This window comes from Sus scrofa, chromosome 14 (genome assembly GCF_054392235.1).
Source record: "Sus scrofa isolate SSC_HxYL_T2T_F1_AM1 chromosome 14, Sscrofa_HxYL_maternal_Yorkshire_Landrace_v2.0, whole genome shotgun sequence".
Lineage (NCBI taxonomy): Eukaryota > Metazoa > Chordata > Mammalia > Artiodactyla > Suidae > Sus > Sus scrofa.
Window position 1 is genome coordinate 129,639,961 of NC_139396.1, and position 19,341 is coordinate 129,659,301.

Consider the following 19,341-nt stretch of genomic DNA (forward strand, 5'->3'; position numbering starts at 1 on the left):
TGTGGGGACACAGGCACTGGATGGGGCCTCAGCCTAGAGTGTGAGGACCTAGTGGGGAAGCCAGGGTATCAGCACGGGAAAAATGCCTCGATGGCCACAGACTTAGTAACTACCAGTTCAACACACAAGGCTACATCTAACCCAAGAGCCAGTCAAACAGCCCAGAGTCAAAACCACAAACAATGGACGGTGGGAGCTAAGTTAGATCTTCAAGGACAGGGAGGCGCAAGTGCAAAGGAACTGGGAAGAATATCCCAGTGGCAGCAGTGGTTCCGATCATGCAAGTATTTATGTGTAGAATCGTCGCCGCCTTTAGTAGCTGGAAGGGACCTGGCCTCCCATCTTCGGAGAGCGCTCTGCTTCTTATATTTGAATATGGGTGTGCCTGCTATTTCAAACATTCACAGCAAAACACTTCATGCAGGATGGAGTAGCTCCTCTCCAAATAAGTGATCTGGAAGATCTAGCCCAGGTTTTTCCTGCTTGCTTGCCAGCTATAGCCTCACTTCTCCTGCTCAGCCTCTCTGCCTGGGTGTCCAGCAGCCCACCTCCAGGACTTGAAAGCAAGATCTACGTACAGTTGGCCACGAGGTCTACAAGCCAACCGGAAGTGGATGTATAACCAGTCAAAGCCACCCTCCTGCAAGTGCCGGTCCTTTGGTCCTATGGAGCCTGAGGATGTGAAACGGGTTTTCCACATGCCCTTCATCTCCACCCTCCCAAAAAAAAAAAAAAAAAAAAAAAAAGACCAGACCAGCTAGGAATGTAAATTTCACTAGTTGGCTATAGCACATTTCCTCAAAGGAATGACCAAGAGTGCAAAAGCCATTCCTCTGTGACGCTATCAGGGGCTGCAGTAACTCACTGTGGCTCCTGCCTGCAGTCCTGCAAGGCTGTCGCTAGCTGATGCATCCAGACAGTAACGCCCTCACTGGGTAGGGACATGACAAGTCCGCCTCTGCCTCCCTCCCTCACTGACATCCGCTGAACACGTGTTTAACATTGGGTGGGATGCAAGCAACACCAGCTGAGACAGGAACTGCCCCCTGCCCCCGAGTTAAGGCAGAGAAAGGACACTGGTAAGTCCAGGGCCAGTCAGGAGGGGAGTGGCGACGAAGAACTTAGGTGGAGGCAGTGACTTCCAGGGGACTGAGGAAGTGAGATGCAGGAGGGGAAGGTTAGATGGTTTGTGAGCACCTGCACTGAGCCGTACACTGCTGGCTCTTTCACCCACTATCTTTTGTCACTTTCATAAATTCCTATCACGTGGTTGGATCAATGTCTCCATTTGAGGGGGGAGCCAACATCCTAGAAGCTTAAGTGACTTGCCCCAGGTCACATGGTAAGCATAGGCCAACATGGGGTTTTAGCTCTGACTTGTCTAAATCCAAAAGTGGGGGTCTCCAATGACACAAGATTTATGGGTGACCTAAGACCATGTAGCTTCCAAAGTTAACTAAATAGTCTATGTATACTCTCCAGTCTTTCCCAAAGATATAATCTATAAATCTTTAAAACATGGTGAAATTTAAAAAATTTAAGTCACACATGCACACACACACGAGCTTTATACTTGCCTCAGTGTAAAATATTTAACTATTATAAAGTTATAAATTAGGTATGTATGGGGGGAAAGTGTGAACCATTAAACAGCATCACGACCAGCAATACATTTTATGCCTTTGAAGGGGTCGGGATACCCGAGTATAGTGGCCTGAAATATAATCCTCCCTTTTCTCCTCCAAGATGTGATAAAAAAGCAACACAGAAATAAGGGAGGGGGAGGTGAACATTTCAGTGAATTTAGGCGAGAGAATCCACAGGCTCAAAAACTGTATAACCGCATCTAAAAGCCACTGGGAGTGGTTCAGAAACATACAGAGTTAAGTACAGGATCCATGTGCTTCCATGCAAAATGCTAATAATACTAACTACATACAGACTTGTCTATGTGTCCAGCAGCGTTCTGTAAGCTTTGTATAGGTTAGTGTTTTTATTTTATTTTTTTTATTTTTTGCCTTTTCTAGAGCCGCTCCTGTGACATATGGAGGTTCCCAGGCTAGAGGTTTAGTTGGAGCTACAGCTGCCAGCCTACACCTCAGCCACAGCAACGTGGTATCCAAGCCGCGTCTGCAACCTACACCACAGCTCACAGCAACGCCGGATCCTTAACCCACTGAGCAAGGCCAGGGATCGAACCCGCAACCTCATGGTTCCTAGTTGGATTCATTAACCACTGCGCCATGACAGGAACTCCTAGGTTAGTGTTTTTAATCATCACATCCTACCTATGAGATAAATACTATCTTAGAAATGAAGCATAGAGGGATTAAGTAACTGGCCAAGACTATATAGTTCAATAGTAAATGGAGACGCTGGGATTTAAGCTCAGGCTTTGGGCTCCGGAGCCCACACTGACCACCACTGAGATGGACTGCCTACCCCACAGAGGTACAAGATCATCATTATACCGTGATCTTAGCAGCAAAGGATTAAAACGGCCTACATGCCATTCACAGGCAATTGTTTATGTATCATATCTGTTCAATGGACACAACAAAACCCACAGATCATGAAGTAGCTCAAAATGTGAGATGGAGTGGTTTCTAAGATTCTGATTCAATAGAAAAGCCAAGTTCAAAACACCATGGGTAGCAGGATGGCCTCTATAGGGGGGAAATATACATATACACATATTTATAAATGCAAAGAAAATTTCCATAGGAAATACACACACAAAAACTGGTGTCCAGGATTGATTCTGAAAAGAGAACTAGGTACCTGAATATGGGAGAGATGGAAGATTTGCTTTTTACTACAAACTCTTTTCCTAATTTTTTGAATCCTAAACATGGTCATGTATCACCTAGGTATTTAAAGCAAATTCAGTAAGATTAAAAATATTTTAAAAGACTGTGTGTATATATATATATGACTGAGTCACTGTGCTGCGCAGCAGAAACTGGCACAACACTGCACATCAACTACACTTTAATACAATAAAATAAAACAGATTCAAAAACAAAATGATTTGAAGAAGATCACAGCATATGTTCCCACCCAATTCCCAGAGAAAGGGAGACGCGATCAGCACAGTCTGACAATTTTCTATTCATTCCATAGACAGAAGTGGATAACTACCTACGATTTTTCACAATAGAGATTCTGAAATGCCTAGAACCAAAAAAAAAAAAAAAGTAGTCTACTTTCTTCACTTCAGACACTTAATTTCTTAAAATGCAGTGGACATATAGCAAGAAAGAATTCCTTGTGTAGATGACAGTGAGAGGTGCTTGAATGTTTGGGCATGGGGTGTGCATAGGAGCAACCCTCCCCCACTCCCACAAAAAATAAAGATGACAGGTAGTGACCCAGCGCAGCTACTGTGTGGCTAAAATAGTAGTGGGTATGTCACCTCCAGGCCACTAAAGAAACGGAGTCTCTCATGTCCTACAAAACACGCAAGGCATCCTGCCCTGCCAAATTTAAATGGGGACATTATTTTTAAGTTACTATAATTAGTTCACATTTGTCTATGAATCAGCCTTTATGAGGCAATCGCATCTAAGCCTCATCAGATGAAACCTGAGGCGACATCATCTCTGTTTATTATTTTGAAAAGAAGGAAAGGGTGCCAAGTTTCCTGCAACACCCAACTCAAACACTGAAATTTGGAGGACAGAATGTCCTGTTGTCTGCATTTGAAGATAGGAATATATTTTCATCTAATACATCAGTCCCAGGTTCAGCTGGCAACAGGAAGGAACTGAATTCCAGAGCATAAAAATAGGACCTACGTACTAAAGCACCTTTCACCGCTCATATAGGATCGTACTTATGTTTTAACCCCTACACTGCAGCAGTTTTAAGACATGCCCATGTTTGTGAACAGACATGAAAACATTTCGATCCAAAGCTATCTGCCTGAGTGACAAGACATTGGCAAAAGCAAGCATTTTAAAGCTTTTTTTAAACTCCCTGATATACGGCTTTCATGATTAAGCGTCTCACAAAGAATGACGAGTTTGGACACCAAATATAAAAGCAGGGGAAGGGAAAGTGTTCCTGTTTAGCCTGGGCTTCTCCTGAATCAAACGGCTCCTCTAAGGGGCTCTGAAATCAGGCATATAAATACAGCAGAATCTCCAAAAGGAGGCCAGCCGGAGAGCAGGCCACACTAAGGCAGTTGGAACCTGGAAGAGGTTTAAACTGACAACCTTAGTCAATCCAGGGACCCAACTGGGGGGCAGGGGTACAAGCTCAGTGCTGTCATTCACAGAGCACATCACTTAGTGTGCTGGGGGACCACGTCTGAGGGACATCTGTTATTTATTGGTCTCCAGATTAGATCAAAATCTTTTTTTATTATAGTCAATTTTCACTATTCTGTCAATTTCTGCTGTACAGGAAAGTGATCCAGCCATAGATAGACATATATCCTTTTTCTCGTATTATCCTCTATCATGTTCTGTCATGATAGAACATGATATAGTTCCCTGTGCTATGCAGCAGGAGCTCATTGCTTACCCATTCTAAATGCAATAGTTGGCATTATATCAAAGTCTTAATATTTTCATGCACGACCATGTGTCCTTGATAAGTACATAGAGATGCACCTGTACCTTCTTTTATGGCAAAGACCATGGATTCAGTCCCAGGAGTTTTGGGTTTTGTTTGGGAGGTTTTCTTTGTTTGTTTTGTTTTGTTTGTCTTTTTAGCACCGCACCCTCGGCATATGGAGGTTCCCAGGCCAGGGGTTGAATTGGAGTTGTAGCCGCTGGCCCACACCACCGTCGGAGCAATGCCGGATCCTGCCCAAGTCTACACCACAGCTCAAGGCAAACAGCATCCTTGACCCACTGATCGAGGCCAGGGATCAAACCTGCATCCTCATGGATGCTAGTCAGATTCACTTCCACGGAGCCACAATGGGAACTCCTCTGGTCCTGGTTTTGAAATATACCAGCCAGATTCCCTTTGGGAGACCATTTGAACTTACCAGAATCTCAGGTCTGCCCCTCAACTGTAACAACAATAAGTAAGCCACAGGGAGTAATACTTGCCCTGTCTAACCTCACAGGAACACTATATGAGAACCAAAGTGAAATAATAATAGCTTTGTAGTTTTTAAAATTTAGCAAACATTTATAGCGCACTAAATGCCAGGCACAAGGTGCTGTACAATTCTTACTTTTAACAGCCCTCTGACATAGGTACTATTATTATCTCTGTTTTATGGATAAGAAAACTAAGGCCCAGGAGTTCCTGCTGCGGCACAGCGGGTTAAGGAGCCGCATTGTCTCTATAGCAGCTCGGGTCACTGCTGAGCCATGGGTTTGATCCCCAGCCTGGCACAGTGGCTTAAGAATCTGGCATACGTTGCAGTTGTGGCTCAGATTCAATCTCTGGCCAGGGAACTTCCACATGCCACAAGTGCAGCCAAAAAACAAAAAAGAGGAGTTCCCATTGTGGCTCAGCAGAAACTAATCTAACTAGCAACCATGAGGACGCAGGTTTGATCCCTGGCCTTGCTCAGTGGGTTAAGGATCTGGTGTTGCCCTGAGCTGTGGTGTAGGTCGAAGACACAGCTCAGATCTGGCATTGCCGTGGTTGTGGCAGCTGCAGCTCCGATTCGACCCCTAGCCTGGGAACTTCCGTATGCCACAGGTGCGGCCCTAAAAAGAAAAAAAAAAGAAAAAGAAAACTAAGGCCCAGAGGGGCTCGATAACTTGCTCAAGGTTACATACTAACTAGGAGGTGGGAGCTGAACCTTGGCAGTCTGTCTCCAGCGTATGTGCTGCTATGCAGGCCCCTAGGCAGCCTCTCACCATCGTTATCACAAACACCTTCAATTAACCCCAATTCCAGAAATGAGGAAAATGAGGCTCAGAGGTTAAGGCACAAGCCCGCCTGAGACTGTGAAGCAAGCACATGGCAGAGAGCCAGAATTTGAAACCAGGTCCGTGTCTCTGGACCCTGTGCTCTTAACCACAGAGTTAATAAACGGCAATCCACAAATATTTACTCTGCAAGTACTGTGCTCTAACACACCTTTTTAAAAAGGTAAGGAGGTGGTGGTGGTGGTCCCTCAGAAGCTGAAAGGCGTTTGTATCACTTCCACACTAAGTCAAGCCTCCCCCCACGTCCCACACTCACAAAGTCCGGAGCTCTGCGCACAGAGGTGCCTGGTGAGAGCTGAGGCCGATGAGGACGAAGATGACAACAGGAATATTTTAAATGTCAGGATATAGCTTCAAAGGGGAATTCGACTCCTCAATCTAGAGGCGAGGAAGCCCTCTAGGGCAGAAAGCTGACAGTTTTTAAAACAAGGTGAACGGGTGTGGCCTATCTAACAGGTGGACCATTTTAGGTACTTGGCCAATTCCCACTAAGCTTTCCACTCCAGAAGCAGCTTGACCCATGCCAGTTCTCCGTGGACTTTCCCGGTAGTAGTCCCACGTCACCCTAGAGGGTAAATATTAGGTTGACCTTCCACCCCCACCTCGCTGGTTCTAGCACAGGTGCTTGCACAAAGAAGGCACTACGTCTGAGGTGGTTTGATGGATGGGAAGAAGCAATGTTTTATCACTTCCAAGTACACTCACTGCTACTCCAAGTGTTGCCAAGCAGCAGTCCCCCCATACAGCAAAATGACTGTGTGAGAATCATTTTAATTAGCACATTCATTGTGTGTATGCAAATGTACACTCCTAAAATGGGCCCTTTAAAGAGCTCGCCCCTCAATCAACATTCCTCGCTGAGATTTTCTTCTCTGTAAACCCTTCTCCACAGACAGTAAAGAGATCCATTTTAATCCAGCCCGAGTCTTAACGATCCTGAATCTCTAATAACGGAGGGTAAAGGTGCTTTTCTTTACAGGAATGGCACATCTAAAATGAGGAAAGGGGAGGCCCTTCCAGGCGCCAGGACAGAGCTGCTCCTTGTCTTAATCCTCCCAAAATAGGATGGGTGCCTGAGAGGGCACCGGCCCAACACCGAGTTCCAGAAAAGTGAAACGCCCCACTGCCTGGGTCCCCCTGGGTTACAGAGTCCTCAGAGTCGCTGCCAACTTCCCAACCTCCCCCTCTCCGCCCTTCCCCACACGTCCTGTCTCCACGCTCAAGCGGCCCGTTCTCTCTGCTGGCCCATCCCTGGCCAGTTCTCTCCTTTGGGTTCTGACGCAGGGGCCGGGCGGCCTTGGTCTTGTGCCTCAGCTCAGGGAGAGGCCCAGATGCTCCTTGGGAATTCAATCCCGGCAGAGGGATGGGTGGACCCGGCCCGGCCTGGCCCGGCCCAGCCCAGCCCAGCCCAGCCCTGGGTGGGAGTTCCGAAAAGCTGATCTCTTGGGGAGTCAGGGGGGGACTAAAAGTTCTGGGTGGTCAGCATGGCTGAATCCTGTCCTGAGTCACTAATTCAGCCCAGTATGGTTACTCCTGGCAGCCAAGGGAACCAGTCACAACTTAAATTTGGAGAGAACAGGACAGTGAGAAACAAAGTTCTTGGAAGGGCACCCAGGGAGGCAGGGGTCATCTGAGCTTGGAGGTGAAAACTCCTGCGGTCCAAACAAGTGGGGGGGGGGGGCCCACTGGAGCCAGGAAAGCCCTGGAAAGTCCTTTAAATGGCAGCGAAGCACTCCCACCCTCAGAATGCTCTTTGCATGTCTGGGCCACAGAAGGAAGGAAGGCACTGAGGCTGAACAAAGGACAGCGGTGTATGTCAGAAGAACATCCAGAAGGCTAATAATGTCTGGGATGAGTTAAAACACGTGAAACATGTGAATAACCTTCAGGGGTAGGTGTCTATGTGGGGTTTTTCAAGCTTTGATCAGAGCAAGAAACAAAGCAAAGCAGTTAATAGGCCTGCTTGGGGAAGCCAGTGTCATGTGACAGCTGGACAGAAAACCGGCTGCTCACCAGTAGGGTTTCATCTCCTCCACCTGAGAGAAGGCTCATCAAACAGGAAAAGCCCCTGGGGTAAGAGTGACCCAAAGCAGAGGACAGGTATGGAGTTAGGAGCAGGGCCACAGCCACTCTAAGTCCGATCAGGTCTTCAGGCTCAGATGAGTCAGAGCCACAGACGGTCAAAGTACGAGCAGGTGTCACCACTGTAATCCTTCAGAAACCTCAGAGCAACGAACGGTGATGAAAGATGAGGAAGGAATTAACGAGAGGAAGGTTTTAGACATTTACACCAAGGAACTTGGCATCATTATCCAGAAAAGGTCTAGGGTGGAGTCTTACACAGATGAATACCTAAGAAACAAGTGGTGATTGTCAAGTTCTGACACAGATTCACTAGGAATAAGCACCACGTTAACCAATGCCCTTTTGAGATGAGATTTATTACACCGATAGTTCAGTTGAGTGTGATTTCCCTTGAGCCAGGCTCTCACAAAGAGCCCATGACATTCTTGTGAATACAGCGAAAGAAACAAGAGCAACTGGGGGTTTATATATAGATAGGTGAACCACCAGACCACAGGCACATGCTTTTGGCTCTGCCCTTTTCATTTGCGTCAACAATTTGTGACACAAAAGAGGGAGGGACCACCGCCTTGTCAGGTGATAAAAGACCGGATTTTAGAAGTTCCTCACAGGTTATAAGATGAATCAAAGCTAACAAAATGGGAGTTTCCTGGTGGCTCAGTGGGTTAAGAATCTGGCATTGTCACTGCTGTAGCTCAGGTCTGATCCTTGGCCCAGGAACTTCTGCATGCTGCAGGCGCAGTCAAAAAAAAAAAAAAGCTAACAAAAATGAAGTTAGGATGAAAACTTGTGTGACAGTGACATCTTTCTGGCAGAAACTGGGCAGAGGGTAGTACTTGGGTTGACAATACGCTTCACTTGAACCAAGAGCCTAAGGTGGTCACTGACAAAAGGGGTTATGATGATTCCCAGACAGCCTCCATGTGGGATCCCAACACAGCTTTGGGACCCCAAGAGATCCCCTTCTCGTTCAGAGAGCTCCTCGCAGAGAGCTGAGGTTGGGACTCAACAGGGACCACCACTTTCTGGATACCTCTTAGGAACAGCCCAGCAGCGTAAGGCTGACACTTTAGAAACACCTTCTGGACAACGCTTGCTATTGCCAAAGATGGTCATTCTCAAAACTGGCCAGCATAAGGACCACTGCTGACAGGGGTGAGTCAGGGAGGGGTGGGTGTCAGGAGCATTTCCAACTGGGTGACATCCTTCTCACCCAGTGACCTGTAACTAACGAGCCAAGATCCCTGCATGGAAATGCCCGGTTGGAATGCCTTAGCATCTTTGGAGTTATTTATTCCAAGGAAGGGGACGTCCCCGAAGGAAATGAGTAGATGCCAAGGAGAGAACACAGCCCATCAAAATACTTCTGACGCAGTCCAAACCCTTGGCCGATGAACTTTTGGTTCAATACCTGGAACTCAAGACCAGCCCAGAGAGACTCAGAAACAGGCTCCAAGTGGCTGGGAGCCAAGAAGGTCCAAAGTGCCTTCAGAAACCCCCAGGATCAAAGACACTGGGTTTGTCACAAGCCATGGGGAGCTAAAAGGGGCACCGGACATCATCTAGCTCTTCCTGTTTAAAAAGGTGGGGGGGGGGGGGAGATGGAGGTGCTTAAGAGAAGCAGTGCTGCAGGGTTCCCTAAAATAAGGAAGAATTGGAAGACCCTCGTTCCCAAGTACTTTTTCCAAAATGGGCATTTTTTTCCCCACGCACTATTTGGTTCATTAACAGAAGAACCAGAATGTTTGAACCAGTCGCCCCCTCATCCCCTGTGTTCAGTGAGTGGACTTTTCAGTCCTGGAACTGACGCTGAGGTACTTTGGACCCAGGGTGATGGGAAGAATTCAGACAACCCGCAGTGAACTGGAACCAACCTCCCTCACAAAACGGCATCATCCATGAGCAGGTGCTAAGAGCACCGGCCACACCCTACCCTCCATCATCCACGCTGAGGCTTTAACCCTGAACAGAATATTCTAAATCTCAGATATTGTCCAAAAGCTCAGCGACAAGTTCTAGAGATAGAAAATATGGAAACAAAACATTTCTACACACTCCACCTAGTATCCTATACTCCAAGGATGGGTCTGGAAACCACAGGATTCCTTTTTAAAAAAAAGAAAAAATTGATTGCAAGTGGTAGAGATACACGTTGACTTTCCGTCCCCTACGGCTCCCCTTTTCCAGGGTTCTGCCAGCTCTGCCGCTTGCTCCAGGGAGGAAACTTCCAGCCTTTAACACATGCAAAGTCAGGGCCATCTAGAGACAGGAGCAGCAGTGACCGGAGCCAGAAGGGGACAGGCTGACGCCAAAAGCACTGAATGTTTCAAGCCACAAGCCCTGAATCTGCAATTCCTCTATTTACTTAGAAACAGTTGCTGATACTTACCCCAAAGATAAACTAGGACAAACCCGGAAAGGGAAGGGGAAGCAGTGAGCTAAGAGCTGCTGTAAACCTGGCACCATGCAGAGGAAAAGCGCTGTCAGGACTCAGTCTTCCTCCCGGTGAGAAGAATGAAAAAACAGACCACTAGCAACAGTGACACGAGGCTGCACCCAGGCGCTAAGCAGAGGCAGAGGCTTGCCACGTTCACACATTTAAAAGTCCTCCACAGACAACCTGGTGGTTGAGAGGAAGGAAGGTGGCATTTGGAGTCAGAGGAGGCGACTCGGAGCCCTGGCTCTGCCTCAAGCAAAGCTGCGTGATGACAGGTTCGGCACTCAACCTCTCTGAGTTTCAATTCTCCATGAACTATGAAACAAATGAGTCGGACTAGCTGCCCTTCTTCCAGTTCTAACATTTCGTTCCACGATGAAGGGCTACAGAAGGGCAGGCATGCCCCCTTCTACTCAACACCTTCGGTATGTCAGGTGCTCTGCTGGGTACCAGATGGCCTTGGCTTCAAGGAGCCTGCCAATCCACGTACGCCCGCATCTTGGAAACAAGCTTCTAAGGTACAGAGGGAGGGATGTGGGGACAAAGGGTCAGCTGCCCAGCAAAGAATGGAACAGAGGGCCGTCAAGAACAGCTCCCCCAAAGTGATGCCCAGGCCAGCACCTGAGGTAGGTAGTGAGGCCAAAGGAAAGAGTAAGAGGAATGACAGATGCAAAAGCACACAGAATGGCTCAAGAGAGTGTGCACGGTGGGAGGGACTCAGAGATAAAGGGCCTTATAAGCCATATTAAGAACTGTTGTCAGCACACCCAGCGTCCCCACCTTCCCTCCGCCCCCATGGTCCCCTGCTGTTCACCCTAACATCTCCCTATATAGCCACACTCTCAGGGTCAGCGTATGCCAATACCAGGCCAGCCACCAAGCAGCCATCCAACCCCTGCCCCCCAGCCTGTTCTGAGTCACACAGCCAAGCCCCACCTGCTCTACATCCAGGCTTCCTCCCAGTCCACTCGGCAGGCCTTGCTTTCAAGCCTTTGCTTGGCCCATAGTGCCCAACCCGTGGCAGCTGTTCCAAATAGTTTCCATCTTCCTCAGAGCCCCAACCGCATCCCACCCACCAGCCTCCTGCTCAGCAGACAACCCCCCACCTCCTCCGTTGCTGGGAACGACTGTCCAAGCACCGCTCCCACAGCTACTCTTCTGCCCGCCTGTCCCAGCTCCTTTCTGCATAGCCCAGCCCAAGCTGTGGGTAGCTCTGCTCACAAGCACAAGAAAGTGAAATCACAGTGGTCCACCCATGCAGGGAGTTGCCCAAGCATCTGACTGGGCTCTGACACAGCACACTTAAGTGGGAGGAGGTATATGGATGTACCCCACATGCCAAAAGGCATTACATAAGGACTACTAGCTATTCCAATACCGATGTTTGAATAAACAAGTAAACAGGTTTTGATGTTGAGTTGCAAACACATAGTATCTTCAGGCATGTGAACCATGAAGGCAGTCTACGATTTTGCCAAAGAGATTCTCTCTATAACATAATGGCAAGGCCTTCACGAGCCTCGTCTCCGGTCCCTGGTTTGTTCCTAGGCACATAACAGTCCATTTAATGCCAGCCCAAGCAACACTGGATCATTTTAGTGCCACTCACTTCTGAAATAAATTTCCTAAAAACACAATACAGTTAATATCAAATATGCACCCAAGAGGTTCCATGTATTGCATATGTATTATACTGCATCATGTGTACTGTTATTTATTTTTCCAGCTCTCAGCCAAAGGAAAGCAGCCCAACACACTCTCAGGCGACTGCTGACACAGCCCAAGGCAAAACACCCTAGCAGCCTCTGTAGCTCGGTCCTGCCTTGAGCATGTTCTACAACATGTATTGTTTACCCTGCTAACAAACACCTCCCTGTCTGCCTGTTCACTTATCTTTTGTTCTGGTCAACAAGTTCACAGCAACGCCAGATCCTTAACCCACTGAGCGAGGCCAGGGATGGACCCTGCATCCTCATGGATGCTAGTCAGATTCCTTTCCAGTGAGGCATGACGGGAAGGCCCAACAAGTTTGACTTATAATGGCCAACAGGTGGTCAGCAACTTGTGGTGGACCTGCGACCTTTATTAGGAAAAGTATCTCCCAGGAGTGTAAACATGTCCAGTAGTTCGACCAGTGAACATGGGTCAACTTAGAGACTGGGAGCCCCGATCCCCGGAAATACGCTACAGCAGACCAGGAAGACCGATCCTTCTGCCTCGCTCACCTGCGCACCAGGTACTGAGCAGAACTAGAGCGTTTTCTCACCGTGCTGTGAGGTCAGGGCGCTGCTGTGAGCTCATAGGTACAGAACCCCTTATATGTAGTCCTCTCGTGCTTATTGCAGGTAACCGTGGAGAAGAAATGACATGAGGAACCCTCCTCCACAGGGATGCTGCTCTTCCAACCCCACAGAGCTGTTATGTAACCAGAACCCCAGGGTTTCCCAGAACTCAGGCCCAGCACTGAGTGCGCAGGACATACAACAGTGCAAGAGCATTCTAGACTGTTCAGAGTTGGAGTGAAACCCAAATATGATCTCATTCTATAGAAGAAACAAACAAAGCCCAGGGAGGGTAGGGGGCACGGCAGGGCCCAGCAGGTGGCCAGGGTGAAGAATTCCCATCTCCCCTTCGGCCGTGTCCAGCAGCCCCAGAGTCTGTGATGAGCTTTCACTCTTGAAAATCAAGCAGTTCAAAATGAAAAAGGATCAAAAAGCTGTCTCTATTCCGGCTAGCGTTTAGCTTTCAGAAGCTTACAGGAATGATTTTAGGAGGAAAAGGGCATTTTGAGAAACAAATAGCACCTAAAATGGAAACGATTTAGATTAAATTCACATGGTTATTAAGGTCTTAGGATAGTTTGTTGACCTTTGTTTATATGAAGTTCCTTTCTTATAATCTACTGAATACTTTGGAAAGTATCAGGACCCCCAAAACTAGCAACTCTGCCTCACTAAAACCTTAGTGACTTCTGTCGTCCAGTTTTATGTCTGCTAACTGTAAAAAGGGAAACTAAGAAATGTTCAAGCTCCTTCAAAGTTCAGTAGTTCAGCTCTATTTGAAAGGAAAAAAACCTGGAACTATTTAAGAGCAAATGTAATTTGTAGATTTGTATAAATGTTCCCAACATGGTAATTTTATGGGCAAACCACATCACACAGGGTACACGATATGTTTCAAAACTAATATAATGATTTGATATCTGTAAAGAATACTAAAAATTATATTATTGCTTTCTTTCCTTCCCCTCTTGTTTAAAATACACAAACTTCTTTAAGGAAAAGAGGAAGCATTTGTTTCACTCTGCAGCCAATTATTTTTCTATCATTTTTTAATTTACTTTCCATTATTTAAAAAGGGGATACCACAGGATGTTTTGCTGAATCTCAAGATCCTTTGGTTTGTCCAGTTAAGATTTTAAACTGATACTAAAAGTCAGGGGTTCCAAAGCCAATAGGTTAAGAGAGCCAGCCCGATAACAAATGACAGTGTGGGGATTACAGTTGGACTCTGTGCCCCCATATGATGGGACAATGGCTGTTCCACTCCAGCCCACACTATTCCATGCAAAAGTATGGCCTAACACTGCTAGATATTCTAAGTGTCAAGAGTAGCTAGAAATCAGGAGTTCCTACTGTGGCGCAGTGGGTTAAGGATCTGACTGCAGCAGCTCAGGTCACTGAGGAGGTACAAGTTCAATCCTCAGCTCTGCACAGTGAGTTAAGGATCTGGTGTTGCCATAGCCATGGCAGAGCAGCGTAATAGGTTGATCTGCAGTTCAGATTCAATCTCTGGCCCAGGAACTTGCATATGCTGAGGGTGTGCCCCCCCCGCCCAAAAAAAGAGTAGCTAGAAAACAAACCATGTGAAATCTCCCGACTTTGAAAATCCTGGCCTCTTCAAAGACTTTTAAAACACTGGTGTTTTATGGGCAGTTAGTTTGAAGGACAAAATGCTACAAACATGATTAATTCAAGGAGGAAATTCAATATCTAGAAACATATTTCTTGGAAAATGAAGGCTGATCTCTATACACTCTTAATTTTTAAGATTTTTATTTTTTCCATATATACTCTTTTTTAAACCTAAATTTCCCTCCCATAACTTGCCTTTTACCCAGGAGGAAGGAGCATGGGCGGCTACTTGAATTTGAAGGGGAAAAAATGAAATCAGCCGTTAAAAATCAAGAAGGGTTAAAGGTACCTCTACTTCCTTTTTTTATTAAAACAATAGCAGTTCATGTAAGTATTTCCAGCTTTTGAGTCCACAAGGAGACAATTCCGGAAGCTGTCAATTTCACTGACGTTAGACTGCCTTGAACATAGCAACTTTCCCTAAACTTTCTCGGTTTAATCAGAAATGCCACCCAGAGCTACCCAGAGGCAGCCACTTCTATAATGGTATGCTAATAATTCGTGTGATTAAGTTGGAAGGCACGATAACCAGGCGGGGGTGGGGAGATGTCATCTCCTGGAAATCTGAAAGTATAATCTATAGAAATGATGTAGGTGCATCCGCACCTTTGAGGGATTCTTGACCCTTTCCCCGCAAGAAGCCTAAGAACCAACAGCTGATTATAACAGTCCAAGTTCAATTGTGCAAATTCAAGCACAAAGAATTCAGCCTTTCCCCCCGCCCCCAGCCATACCTCTCTTGGCAGGAACCATTTTTAATTTAATCACTGCTGTAATCAGCAGACCAGAGAAAAACCTCTCTGAGTGAGAAAAGCAGAGTGAGTCATCTCCATGTTGATAAGAGGCTGCAAGAGGGCACTGCTGTGAGGCAGGTATCAGGTGGTGCCTTGTCTACATTAGTGGAGCAATCAGAATGGTTTCTTCCCATGATGTTCTGTCATCACTGGAGATAATACGAAACGCCTTGTTTTAGTGGCATCCCCAAGCACAATCTAACATTTACCTCCCCAAACCAGAGGGAGAAGAAAGGAAATCCAAAAAAATCTCTCTCGCTCTATTTGTTATCACTAGATAGAAAAGGATAAAGTATCTTGTTTTTACACACGGTTGGCTGGCAAGCGTAAATGGCAAAACTTCTTGTTTGTTTTAGAAGTACAAAATCAAACGTGTAAATCTCTTGGAGAAACATCAACACCTCAAACAATGTCAGGGCTGCACAAAATGGATGTCACGTCTTTGCAGGACACAAAGCCAGAAAGCGGCTTTAGGAGCCTTGGTAATACAAACCCATATGGCAGCCCAGGGGGACAATGGTCCCTGAAGAAACTGGCCCCAAACAGTCACTCCCGACATAGTGATCAGCGCCCTTGGTCCTAGACAATGAATTCTAGCCTTCACTTTCAGAACAAGTTACAACTTATATGCAGATCTCATTTTGAACATTTTCTAAAAGTAGCTGAGATTCTCAAGACAAGGAAAATGAGTTTGGGACGATCGCTGTAACTGGACCAAACTCTACAGCTAGAAAATAAACCCACATGTTCTAAACCCCATGCTCTGCTCCTCAATGCAGTTAAGACTTTGCTCTAAAGCGTAGCAGGGAGATGTCCAGTTGTAATGGACATGATTTGTGCCTCAACTCACGGCAACCACACCTCATTTTGAATCCACATTTGTCAAAAGTAGCTGAATAAATATTGGCCAGAAACAGCCTTAAATCCTTTTTGAGGAGTTCTTGTTGTAGCTCAGCGGTAACGAACTCGACTCTTGTCTATGAGGTCGCGGATTCGATCCCTGGCCTTGCTCAGTGGGTTAAGGATCCAGTGTTGCTGTGAGCTGTGGTGTAGGCTGTAGATGTGGCTGGGATCTGGCATTGCTGTGGCTGTGGATCCGGCAGCTCCAGCTCCAGCCTGGGAACTTCCATATGCCATGGGTGCCGCCCTAAAAAGAAAAAAATTAAAGGTAAATCTTCATTTGTTAGGGCGTGTCCCTGGCGATACCAGGAAGAGGACGATGAAACTCATCAAGAAGGCACTGACTAATCTGCCCAACGACCTTACCCTACCTTACAGTGCTTTTCCTGGTCACCTCCTGTAACTGATCTCACCCTCTTTTATCTTTAGCTGAGGATGGGTTGTGTTTTTTTGTTTCTTTTTTTTTTTTTTTTTTGGCTGCATCCTCAGCATATGGAAGTTCCCAGGCCAGGGACTGAATCCGAGCTGGAGCTGCAAGCTACGCCACAACTGCAGCAACGCCAGATCCTTAACCCACTGCACCAGGCCAGGGATCGAACCCGTGCCTCAGCAGTCACCCGAGCCATTGCAGTGACAATGCAGGATATTTAACCTGCTGCCACACAAAGATGGTGTTTAAAGTAAGAGCTTTGGCCTTTAGGGGAAGTTTCTCAGTTTTCCTCTCCCTTGTATGAGGGTTATTAAATCTGGTTTTCTACTGCTAATTTGTCTCATATCAACGTAATTCTTAGACCAGAAGAAGACAGAAGAGTAAAAAAAAAATTTCTTGGAGTTCCCATCGTGGTTCAGTGGTTAACAAATCCGACTAGGAACCATGAGGTTGCAGGTTCGATCCCTGGCCTCGCTCAGTGGGTTAAGGATCCAGCGTTGCCTTGAGCTATAGTGTAGGTTGCAGACGCAGCTCGGATCCTGCATTGCTGTGGCTCTGGCGTAGGCCAGTGGCTACAGCTCCTATTCGACCCCTAGCCTGGGAACCTCCATATGCCTGGGAAATGGCCCTAGAAAAGACAAAAAGACCAAAAAAAAATTTTCTTCCCAAAGCCTAGTCCCAAGTTGATGAATGTGAAGCCTGAAAACAAAGGCAAGACCTTGATCAACAGACATCAAGCAAAACACTGATAAAAACCAAGCAGTGAAGAACTTTAAATTTTTCTAGATTATTTACTAAGCCGAAAAGGGAAACTACTATCTTCTTAAAAGGTAACACATAAACAGAATACAAAAAAATTTAGAAGTACAAAAGGGTATAGAGTGAAAAGTAAGTTTCCTTCCGAGACCACTGCCCTCCCCACAAAGCTGCAAGTCTCCAGCAGCTCCTCCTGAGATGGTCTATATGCACATGAGCACTGAAGCACTATTTTGCACACCTGGCTTAAAAAAAAAAAAAGAAAAACCAATAAAACTTAAGGTAAATAACTATTTTTTTAAATGCCCCACCACTCTTAAGTCTCTAGGGGCAGGAAAGGCACTGTCTTTTGTCCCCCCTCATTCCCAAAATCACTTACTAAAAAGAAAACAGGAAGGCCAAATCTTCCTGGCTATGACCACCAGTCAATTTCATTCTTTTTCATCTTATTGAAGTTCCACACTGAGAAAAGATGACACCATCCCTGGTTTTCATGTGTCAATTGTCATGACCATTCCACTGAAACCTTCATTTTGCCATAAATCAATGGTTTCACGCTATACAATCAGAGCTCATCTTCCAGAGATGAGATGCTCCACAAGTCTCGTGAGAATACTGTCACTGAAATACAAGGGTCTTAAGAGGCCTGTAAAAGCAAGCTGGGGCTGCCCATGGCCCAGGCAATCTGGAAGAGCACATGTTAAAACATTGCTTATCACAATGCCCCCAACAGCTGCACGGGTTTCCCATTCTTTTGTCATTTCCACAAAAGGCGTGGAAAACAACCAAGCCTGGAGAAAAAGTGGAAACGTTTTCAAAGAGGAGAATCTTGAGGATATTGCTCACCTGAGGCTCCTGGGGCAGTTGGAGATGGGGGGGCCTGAACGTCGGCAAGAGGGAGGAGGGGGCAGCTTTGAGTTGATAGCTGTTGAGGGCGGGGGGGGGGGGTGTCTCTGGGGGCTGGAGATAACCAGACTAAAGAGACTTCTCGGGTATCCTGAAAATGGAAAAGCCAAGGACCACAATGAGAAAAGGCAGGAAGCTCATGGGGCATCTTCTCTGGGAAGTGGACAAAACCAATACAGAGGAGCTGTATTTTGTGCCAGACATCCACAAATAGCTGAAAATGCTTATGTTCAAAACTGATTTTCTCATCTCAGAGGATGATGGTTAAGGGGTATCGATGGTCCTGAAACACACGTGTCTACTGCAACCATCGTGTGTCTATTTTTGCTGCTTTAGTCTTTTACAGCAATTGTCCTTGGTACTTCAAAGATATCCTAAATGTTTCCTAAATTGTGATCCTATAATTCACCGTGCCTGTTTGGCCTTTTCATAAAATTCTATCACAACTTTCACTGCAAAAGTAATGAATTGCAGGCACTGTTTTCTTCTATTTAGTGCACCTTCATGTAATGAACTTTTGGGTATGATCATAGGATAAAAAAAAATCTGAAACGTATTAACAATGAATTAAAATTCATCCAAATGGCTTGTAGAAGTTCTACTGCATATTAAGAACAGCATAGTTAGGAGTTCCTGTCGTGGCTCAGTGGTTAACAAATCCAACTAGGAACCATGAGGTTGCGGGTTCGATCCCTGGCCTTGCTCAGTGGGTTAAGGATCCGGCATTGCCCTGAGCTGCGGTGTAGGTTGCAGACGCAGCTCGGATCCCGCGTTGCTGTGGCTGTGATGTAGACCAGCGGCTCTGATTAGACCCCTAGCCTGGGAACTTCCATATGCTGTGAGAGCGGCCCAAGAAATGGCAAAAAGACAAAAAAAAAAAAAAAAAAAAAAAAAAAAAAAAAAAAAAAAAACAGTATAGCTAACAGGCTATTACTGGCAAAGGAGGCTGATCCTCCTGCCTGCCAGCCAAAGACAGCCATGTGCCAACTGCATTAATGCAGTTTATAATTCACTCAGCTGGCCAGATTTTAAATCATGCAATCCTAAAACTCATTTTCTTGATTTGAGGGAGTCACAGTATTTCCCTTTTTTTTTTTTTGCCACATTTGTTGGCATGCAGGAGTTTCCAGGCCAGGGATCAAACCTGAGCCACAGCAGTGACAACACTGCTAGGCCACCAGGAAACTCCCATTTTTCTTTTAAAACATAATGTGAGGAG

General features: G+C 46.2%; 1 protein-coding gene and 1 long non-coding RNA gene across 52 annotated transcripts in view; one reads left to right on the forward strand and one right to left on the reverse strand.

Moving 5' to 3' along the window:
* SORBS1 (sorbin and SH3 domain containing 1) overlaps positions 1 to 19,341 on the reverse strand; it is a 240,825-nt gene that overhangs the window by 152,144 nt on the left and 69,340 nt on the right. The gene's annotated exons all lie outside the window — the stretch shown is intronic.
* LOC146397003 (uncharacterized) lies at positions 1,991 to 7,302 on the forward strand. Of its 2 annotated transcripts, none has more exons than XR_014826720.1 (2): positions 1,991 to 4,756; positions 5,668 to 7,302. It is a non-coding gene; the product is annotated as an uncharacterized LOC146397003 (long non-coding RNA). The 2 variants fall into 2 exon arrangements; XR_014826721.1 differs by having other exon boundaries at positions 5,947 to 7,302.